The sequence below is a fragment of the Pseudomyrmex gracilis genome, unplaced genomic scaffold, assembly GCF_002006095.1.
Source record: "Pseudomyrmex gracilis isolate BER0280 unplaced genomic scaffold, ASM200609v1 scaffold_197, whole genome shotgun sequence".
Classification (NCBI taxonomy): Eukaryota; Metazoa; Arthropoda; class Insecta; order Hymenoptera; family Formicidae; genus Pseudomyrmex; species Pseudomyrmex gracilis.
This window is the reverse complement of record NW_018020781.1, coordinates 285285-295545: the sequence shown is the minus strand read 5'-3', so window position 1 is coordinate 295545 and position 10261 is coordinate 285285. Positions and strand designations below refer to the sequence as shown.

Sequence of the window (10261 nt, the reverse complement as noted above, 5' to 3'; positions counted from 1 at the left end):
CGAAAATCGGCACAATTTTATGTCGAAAATTTGGCACTTCTCTCTTTACTCGATCGAATAACTAGTAATAAAAATGTTAAATAAATAAATGATCTCGATTGTACGTTGGCACATATTTATATACTAGTGCTCTTGGCATAAATACATATATACACATCTCACTCGATTTTCAATTAATTCGTCCAGTCTACTTTCGATATTTTGGTTTTTCTTCGGACGTATTAACAGATAAATTTTACAAATATTGGTACAACTCCTCAGCAATTTTTCAAGTAAGACTGCTCCGATAAATCCAGTAGCCCCTATACATAAAGTAAAATAAGAATATAATATGAATAATAAAGGAAATACAGAGTGTTTTTTGAAACACATTTGAAAAGTATCTATTTACAAATTTATCAAAGATTTTACGTGGAAAAATATAAAGCAATACCTGTGATAAAAATAGTTTGACCTGCATAAAATTGTTGTAATGGAGTCTGTATTTTTTGTGTGTATTCACTTCTAATCGTATCCATGATCTATGAAATATAGTTATTTAGTATCAAAAAATAGTGACAATAAAAAAAGACGAATAAATAGACATTGAACATATAAAATGTTATAGATAATAATATTAGCAATGCATCACTAGATTTAAGAACGCATTGCTTCCACGTGCGTACGGAGTTCCCAAGATACACAAAAACAATTGTCTGTTCAGAATTATTGTATCTATGATAAATAGTCCGTTACATAAATTCGTGTTATATTTATACAAAATATTACACAACAATATTCCATATTTTCCTTTTTATGTTAAAGACAGTTTCCATTTCTACAACACGCTTTCAGAATTAGAACTTAAAGAAAATTACACACTATGCTCTTTAGACGTAACATCGTTGTTTTTAACGTTCCTCTTGAGCCAGCAAGTGAGTTGTAAAGAGATAGAGATATATTAAACTTGGAACAAAAATAAGCCAAGACGAGTTTGTAATAGCTTTGCGATTTGTGTTGTCTTACGTATTTTACTTTTAATAACAAAATCTACAGACAATCGTTTGGTACTCTTATGGGGTCACTTCTTTCTCCAATCATAGCTGACATAACTTTCCAAGACTTGGAATTAAAAGCGTTAAATTTTAAAAAATTTTATATTCCTTTCTATTTTCAATACGTGGACGACATCACATTAGCAATTCCTGAGAACAGAGTAGACGAAGTCCTCAACGTTTTTAACTCTATGCACATCAGATTGAAATTTACGCACGAGTTGCAAGCGAACAACCAACTCAGCTTTTTAGATTTGAACATCAAATGAAATTGATGAAGAGAAATCAAATAATAATTTATGACTGGTACCACAAACCAATCTTCTCGGGAAAATACTTAAATTACTTCTCAAAAAAGGGAAGATACCTGAATTCGGGAAGATTAAGGTATCTGAATTCGGGAAGATTCAGATTCTCGGGAAGATACCAGAATTACAAATATGTGTAAGAAGACGGCGAGTATGAATCAATTATGCAGGGTGTTGTGCAATGAAATAATATGTAATGTTGAAGAGCGAAACGTTTCGACTGTTTATTCAGTCAGAGTTTTTGATTGCAATAGAGTTTGTTATGTCATCAACATACTTCACATTCGACAATAAAATTTATAAACGGACTTTTGGAACCCCCATGGGTTCCCCTCTCTCTCCGATAATAGCGGATATTACTATGCAAGACATCAAACTTAAAGCATTAAATTCATTGCAAATTAACATCCCAGTGTATTACAGGTATGTTGATGACATCATACTAGCGGTACATAGAGACAAAATGAATGAGGTACTCGATACTTTCAACTCAGTACATCAAAGACTGCAGTTTACGTATGAACTCCAGTCTGATAATTGTATCAGTTTTTTAAACATCCGCATTATCGTGGAAAAAAATACGTTGACTTGTGACTGGTATCATAAGCCAACGTTTTCCGGTAGATATCTACATTTTTTGTCTCAAAACTCTTTATGCCATAAGATCGGTACAATAAATACTCTGGTAGATAGAGCGCTGCTACTGTCAGATCCTGTATTTCATCTAAAAAACTTAAAATTATGTATCAAGATTCTCATAGCCAACCATTATCCAATAGATATAGTATTTAAAACCATCAACAAATGTCTAAAAACATTATTTAATATAAAACTTAATAATCATATAAATAACAGTAATATTGACACACAGTCGACCGACGATGTTAAATACTTTTTGATACCATTTGTCGATGAGCAGTCCAACACTCTCTCTAGCGTTTTAAATAAAATGAACATTAGATTAGCATACAGAAACATTTCTCGTTTAAATACATATATTAAAACTCATAAAGATCCCATTACATATAACCAGAATAAAAACATCGTGTATTATATTGAATGTGAAAATTGTAATGCTTGTTATGTCGGACAAACTGGGAGACAATTAGGCACGAGAATCAAAGAACACATGAATTATGTCAAAAAGAAATCTCAAAACTCGGTCTTGTCTGATCATTGTTTAAACACCGACCATAAATTCAATTGGAACACAGTTAAAATTCTAGACAAAGAAATGAATTACTACAAACCACATCGGAAATGCTACACATTAAGATGAACGCTAACACTGTAAATATTATGAATGATACTCACTTATTAGATAAATCTTACTTACCGATTATCGATAAAATTCTTTGACTCTCGATATTTTATACTTTGACTTTTCATATTTTTTATGTTTTGACTCTTAGTTTAATCCTCACATTCGATCTTGACACATTATAACCATTGTCTAACACACATTGTTATCATTTAAAATAGAAGTGTATATAAAGGTGCGTTTTCCGTCTTTTTGCATATCAACAACTTTGTAATTATATTTAACACACATTGTAAAATAATTATTATATTTGCAGTCTTGCGACTGATGAAGACTGAATAAACAGTCGAAACGTTTCGCTCTTCAACATTACATATTGTTTCATTGCACAACACCCTGCATAATTGGTTCATACTCGCCGTCTTTTTACACATATTTGTTTTTTATCAATTGAACCCTCATCCTTGATATTGTTTTATACCTAAATTACTTCTCCCATGTGTCACAAGATTGGCACAATTTGCACTTTGATTGATAGAGCTATATCATTATCAAACTCTTCTTTTCAAAAAAGAACTTAACTTATGCTTTCCAACTTTTACTTAAATAACAATTATATATAATAACAATTATATATAAAACAAATATATATAATAACAATTACCCCATGCAGTTCATATTTAAAACCGTAAATAATAGACTCAAAACTTTATTTGTCACCAACCTAAATAAAAAACATAGTATTGAATACAACACTGACAATGAACGGAAAAAATACTTCGTTATCCCTTTCATACCTACTGACAATAACTATAATTTTAACGTTAAGATTCCTGACACAAGAATGGCCTATCAAAACTTTAATCAGTTAACGAAATTTATTAAAGACTTTCACACAAAGACTTTTTAAAAGAATGCTGAACCGCCGCGTAACCTTGGAATCGGCTACTCGGCTAATCGGCTACGCTCACTGAACTATAATATGGAACGCGCCTTGCTATTGTGCGAGCTGTCTGCGATAGAGAGCATCACAACTAGGATCTCTGTCTTTGTCTCGTCATTGCTAATTGATTGAAATTTATACGAGTACAGTCCAAGACAAAAGAACAACGAAAAGTAAAGAATGACTGCGTTCAGCAGAAATCAGTGCTTAGCAACGAATACAATAGCAATTGCTAAGCGGCCGAGTAGCCGATTCCAAGATTACGCGACGGTTCAGCATCCTCTTAAATACGCGAAATTCAGATATTTGAGAAGAGATGAAATTTTCACGGAGCAATATTTCAAAAACGTTAAAACTAATCAAGTTCATTTTAGTCTCAATTGTATAAATAAAAAACAGTTTGAATTAAGATTTTTAATTTAAATACAATGCGTGTTGTGTGTGTACTTGGCGCCTGTTCGTATCTTTTTTCGAAAAGGTAAGTTTTTTAAGATATCACACATTTTTTTTACTACACAAACACAATTCTTCCTTAAAAATGTGTAGCACAAAAAGTTTTGTTAGAAAAGCATTGTGTCAAGACGCGTTTTTTATAACACCAATAATAGTTAAATACCGCCAAACATTATTTCAAACTGACAAGAGGAGACTACGACGTTGTACCAATCGATTTGAAAGAAATTTATAGGATCGATAGATGACTATGTGGAGTATTGCAGGGTAAAATAATAAAATGCACTACTCAAGCATTCGCGAGAAAATCAAATTTGAAAATTTCGGTATGTTATGAGGATATGAAATAATCCGTTCAATCAAAGGTCGCGTAGCGTAGCGGTAGCGTACTAGGTTAGTAGTGTCGATGCTGCTGGTTCGAGTCTCAATATATATGTTTTTTTTTTTTTTTAAATTCTATAATATAATCTAAATGTAAATAATACGTTTTTTATTTAAAACATGTTATAAAAGTGTATTTTTTTGCATAAAAAATCCGTGATTTAAAAAATACAGTAAAAATAAATAGATTATTTACTAAGTGTGTTTTTAAAAAGCAAATAAATAATTGTACGCAACATGTAAAAATATATGCAACATATCTTATTTATTTGAACTAGATGGGACAATACATAATGCAGGATGATATTTGTCATAAAAACAAGTGAAACAATAATTTTCACGACAGTGTGCACATCGTATGAACGCTGCAGTTTTACATTGACATGGTTTCTTTAAAATATCTATTGAACAAAAAACATACTTCGTTGACATTCAAATATCTCTCTCTCGTTTGTTAATTTGGAAACAAACCATGCATATTGTAACATATTTCGAAAACTCGGGGCGGATAATTGATGATGTATGATTGAATGAATTTTTATGCAATCTTCATGAGATTGCATAAAAATTGCAAAAGTCCGGAAAACTAACAACAAATCTGTATATACAATATTTAAAAGAAATATTATTATTATATGTAAAAAAAGAAAAATTTCTTTTAATAATAGATTCATGGCCCGGTCAAACTAATCCTGCATTGTATGACGAAATTTTTCTTGATGATGACAATGCAGGAACATGCACTATTAAAGTTGTTCCTTCAAAGTGCACACCTTTATGTCAACCATGTGACGTTTATTTTTATAGACAAATCAAATATTTTATAAAGAGTTATAAAATTTAGTCATCTATCGATCCTATAAATTTCTTTCAAATCGATTGTACAACGTCGTAGTTTCCTCTTGTGAGTGTTCATTGTTTTTGTAGCGAATAGTCACTTTACACTGATTGATTTGAGCGAATAAAAAATTATGTACGCACACTTACATACATTATTTTTTTTTAAGACACCGAGCACTAACTATTCTTAATAATCTTTTTAATACACAACAGGCAATAACTAAAACTTTCTGAGAATATATAACTTAGAGAGGTATGTTTTTTACATAGTACGTGTCAAAAGTAAAGGCATCAGCATTTATACATTAAAAATTTTGAGAGCACTATATATATAAAAAAACACGACGCAATTAATGAGAAATATTTATCTGCTAAGTCAATCATATATATATATAAAATAATCGTAAACACTGCTAACACTCATTATGTGATTTCCTGTTCACAATATACAAATAATTTTCTGAGTAATTTCTAAGTATCTAAAAGTTGAAAGGAAGTATTTACGAATTGAGAGACGGACTCGTACTGTCGCTAGTTTCGTTACACTTTGCAGTTTTATAAATAATGTAAATTATTCGAACTTTGTAACGTAAGTCATTTGTAATATAATAATTTCCGGTCAGCCAAACAACAACTGTGTGAAAAACTTGTATTGTTTTATCGCTGCAGTGGTATATAATGAATGCCGGCGAGAAAAAAAGTTTTCAATAATATTACAAAATACAAAACGTGTGATATCTCGAAAAACTTACCTTTTTAAAAAAAAGAACAAGCGCCAAGTATACGCACAATACGTATTGTATTTAAATAATAAATTAAAACTTGATTTAATGCTACAAAAAATTCTTTTTCTCTGTATTGTAAACTACAAACAATTATTTCTTTAAAAAATCTGTTTTACAAAAGAAGTGTTATCAAAAAGTAACACCAAGTAAACTTTTGTTTATTTTACAATTATAATATACTACAAAATATCTACAAAATCTCTTCTATAAAAGAAGTGATATATAACTACTACAAATTTATCTACAAAATTTATTCTACAAAAGACATGATATATATTATAATAATAATAAAGTAGTGACGCCAATTGAAAAACTTTATATATAATTTTAAACTAAGAAAATATGAATAAGGTCATAAGAGCCGTTTTTGCAGAATGTTATGCCGCAATAAACTTTTATATATATATATGCATACATATATATATATATATATATGTGTGTGTTCACATGTAAATTTTTACACGTGAGTTTTTGAATTTAAATTTTCAATTCTTAAAATCATACAGGATGCTATACTTGCATCTCATGTATGAAAGACTTCGTATACTCCCCGAACTAATTTTAAAATATTGCGAATAAACTCCTGAGCCAGGAGTCGAACCTGGAATCTCCGGCTTTCAGGGCCGTCGCCTTCCTTGTTAGGCCACCGAGGCACTTGGAGTCTTTCTCGTAATATTCATACATATATCAAAGATGATCTTGATAAATGATCAACGCATACTGAGACCAGCGTGATTCAACAATTAAAGAAACTTAAGGCTCTAAAGTCTAAACTAAGAAAATATGAATAAAGTTATAAGAGCCGTTTTAGCAGGATGTTATGCCAAAATAAACTTTTATATATACATGCATACATATATATATGTGTGTTCACATGTACATTTTTATACGTGAGTTTTTGAATTTAAATTTTCAATTCTTAAAATCATACAGGATGCTATACTTGCATCTCATGTATGAAAACAACTAAAACTCCGTATACTCCCCAAATATAATTTTAAGATATTTGTGTAAAAAATCAGAAATTTATGTAGACTTTATAGATCACGTTTTACGAGGGTCGTTTGAAAAGTTTTGAACCTCAATATGAAGATGGCATTACTCGTCAAAATCATTCTGGTATTACAATTGTACATGCTTTAAGAGATATCTATGAAAATTATAGCCATTTTGGATGCTCAGTTGTTGTTTGACAGTCATTTGTGTCAGTCAATGTCAGTGTTTTTTTAAAAATGGAAAAAATTGAATATCGTGCTGTGATTAAATTCTTGCATTTGAAAGGCAATACGCCTGCGCAAATTAAAGCCGAGTTGAACGCTGTTTACGGGGACTCTGCCCCATCATTTGCCACCGTGAAAAGATGGGGCAGCTAAATGTAAACATGGTCGTATCAGTTTGACTGATGATGAGCGTTCGGAACGGCCAATAACATCGAATCATCGATAACATCAAAAAAGTTCATCAAATGGTATTGAACGACCGTCGAATCATGATTAGAGAGATAGAAGAGGTTGTGGGCATATCGAAAGAACGTGTTTATCATATATTGACTAAAGAATTAGACATGGGTAAGCTAACCGCGCGTTGGGTGCCGCGCTTGCTCACTGTGGATCAAAAACGCATTCAAATAAACATTTCCAAGGCCCTGTTGAAGCGATTTAAGCAAAACAAGTCGGATTTTTTGCGTCGATTAATAACTGTCAATGAAACGTGGATCTACTACTTCACTCCTGAAACAAAGATACAGTCAAAACAATGAATTGCAAAGGATGAACCTGCTCTGAAAAAGGCGAAGACGGTTCTATCGGCCGGGAAAGTGATGGCGACTGTTTTTTGGGATAGTCATAGAATTGTGTTCATCGACTATCTTGAAAAAGGTAAAACAATAACGGAAAAGTACTACGCATCGTTACTTGATAGGCTGAAGGCAGAAATTGCGAAAAAACGGCCGCATTTGAAGAAGAAACAAGTGCTGTTTTATCAAGATAACGCACCGTCTCACACTTCGGCAGTTGTCATGGCAAAAATTTACGAATTGCAATTTGAATTAATTAATCACCCACCGTATTCAGATCTGGTCCGTAGCGACTTTTTCTTGTTTCCTGCGTTCACAGTTTAGCTCGGAAGACAGAGATTTTCATCGAACGAAGAGATTATCGCATCCGTACACTGAGAAAAAAAAGTTGTTGAAGTAACAAAATAGTATTTGCTTCAACTATATGCAGCGGTCACGGGCTGTCAATGAAATATTGATTAATGTAAGAAGATATGTTTCAATAGATATAATAATTACGTTATACCGAAAGACAATTTAGTTATTTTAACAAAATTATAATTTGCTTAAATACAGATAACTTTGAATGTACAACACAATAGGACAACACAATATTTTGTCTGCTTATAAAAATAAGCAGTTTGATTAGATGAAATACTTAGTACAAAGAAATTCAGATTATATTCAATTAAAGTAAATGAGAATTGCCTATTTCATCTTTTTTAACAATATCTTTTATTTGAAATTATCACAACTTATGTTCGACAAAACAATTCATGGTTTAGTGAATTAAATATGTTCATTACTATTATTGTTAATTCAACTTATACGAATTTATTATCTTTATTACCATATGCTTGAATTGAAAACACAAGTATTTCAGATAACAAACTGAAACTCAATTAAACGCATTTAGTTGAGTTAATAGTATTTTTTTCTCAGTGTAGAAGCCTATTTTGCAGAGCAAGACTATTTGAATGGGTTAAAGAAGTGGGAGTCCATTTACAGTATAACATTATTGCACCTTGCAACTCGTGCGAGTTTTCATACATAGGCCAGACGAAACGACAACTTGCCGCGCGAATAAAAGAGCAAAAAAATTGTGTTAAATCTCAAAATAGAGATTCTGCGCTGTCCGGACATTTGTATAAACACTGACCATAAAATTGATTGGGACTCCGTTCGCATTTTAGATTCCAAAACTAATTACATTAAAAGAACTAACTAACATCCAAAATGCTTCAAATTAAATTGCAAAAACACAGTCTAAACAGAATGAGAGACACAGAACTATTGGATAATTTGTATCTACCGCTCTTAGATAATATTAAGTAACATTTATACAACATAACATGTAAACATACCTTTAATTCTTTGAATATAACGTTTTCTACTGACTTTGTCTCGGTCTTGACGATGTGACACACTTGACTACTCAGTATTTTAACACCTTGATTTAATTTTTTTTCGTCGTTAATTCGAGCACGAGTGATGGTCGGATTTGAAATATGTCTTAAAACTAATTTTTACTTCTCACTTTTGTTCAATAATTGTGCCAATTATATCCGCCTATATTGTACTCAGAACTTCACTGAAGATGACTAAAAATACATAGTCGAAACGTCTGAATTTACTACAAGAGTATAAATTAATTTGCATAACACACCTCGCAATCCAGTTCATATATAAAACATCTTTTTTACAATTCATATATTGGATATTCCACTAATGAACTTGATAACTGAGTTTAAGTTTACCTCACCGGTGTTTGATCTGTTCTTGTCGACTTGCACCTCTTCAATCGGGTCGTTTTACTCTAGTTCAACCCTTTAGTTTAATCCCTACTGGCTACTCAAACTTTGCACTTGTACACGTAGCTAATCATTTCGCACTTAAGAGAGTACTCACAACTTGAAAGACGAAGAGTAACAAAAAAGAGCGAGCTGCTTCTCAACTTTGAGGGATTTATTTTTAGTCCCTCACTCAGAGAGCAGAGAACAGCTAGCACCGAGAACACCGAAGAGGTGGGGGCACGCACTAACCGGTCAGAGTTTGCAACTCTGATAATGGGGGAAAAAGTGACGCTTGAGAGAAAAAATATAAGCCTATTGCGTATTCAGACTTACGTTCTTCCGACAAGCGTTTGTTTAAGAGTTCGTGACTTTTTCCAACTACTGTGCCAGTCACCAGAGCCGGCTTTATATCCTGTTTTTGACAAGATGGCCGACAGAATCAATGTCCGAGGAGAAAGGAAAGTTATATTTTTATGATGCAAATGATTTAATGACATTGATCACCAAACTTGACCTTTTTTTCAGGTTTAAAAATATCATCAGTGATTTTTAGTAGATTTTTTTTAGCGCTGATTACAAATCTGGCCGTAAATAATAAATTGCCTAGCACGTCAAGATTCTAAGAAAATTACTAATAAATATACAAAAAAATACCGTTTTCAACACTTTTGTATCAATTTTATCTTTTC

The 10261-nt window shown here is 31.8% G+C and overlaps 1 long non-coding RNA gene across 2 annotated transcripts; it reads right to left on the bottom strand.

Annotated features, from left to right (window-relative positions):
* Window positions 1-11: 11 nt before the first annotated feature.
* LOC109858301 lies at window positions 12-9931 on the bottom strand. 2 transcript variants are annotated; one of them, XR_002250602.1, is made up of 5 exons: window positions 9537-9931; window positions 9144-9380; window positions 434-521; window positions 163-302; window positions 12-61 (listed from the first exon to the last, which is right to left on the bottom strand). It is a non-coding gene; the product is annotated as an uncharacterized LOC109858301 (long non-coding RNA). The 2 variants fall into 2 exon arrangements; XR_002250603.1 differs by having other exon boundaries at window positions 9542-9931.
* Between the last annotated feature and the right edge of the window lie 330 nt (window positions 9932-10261).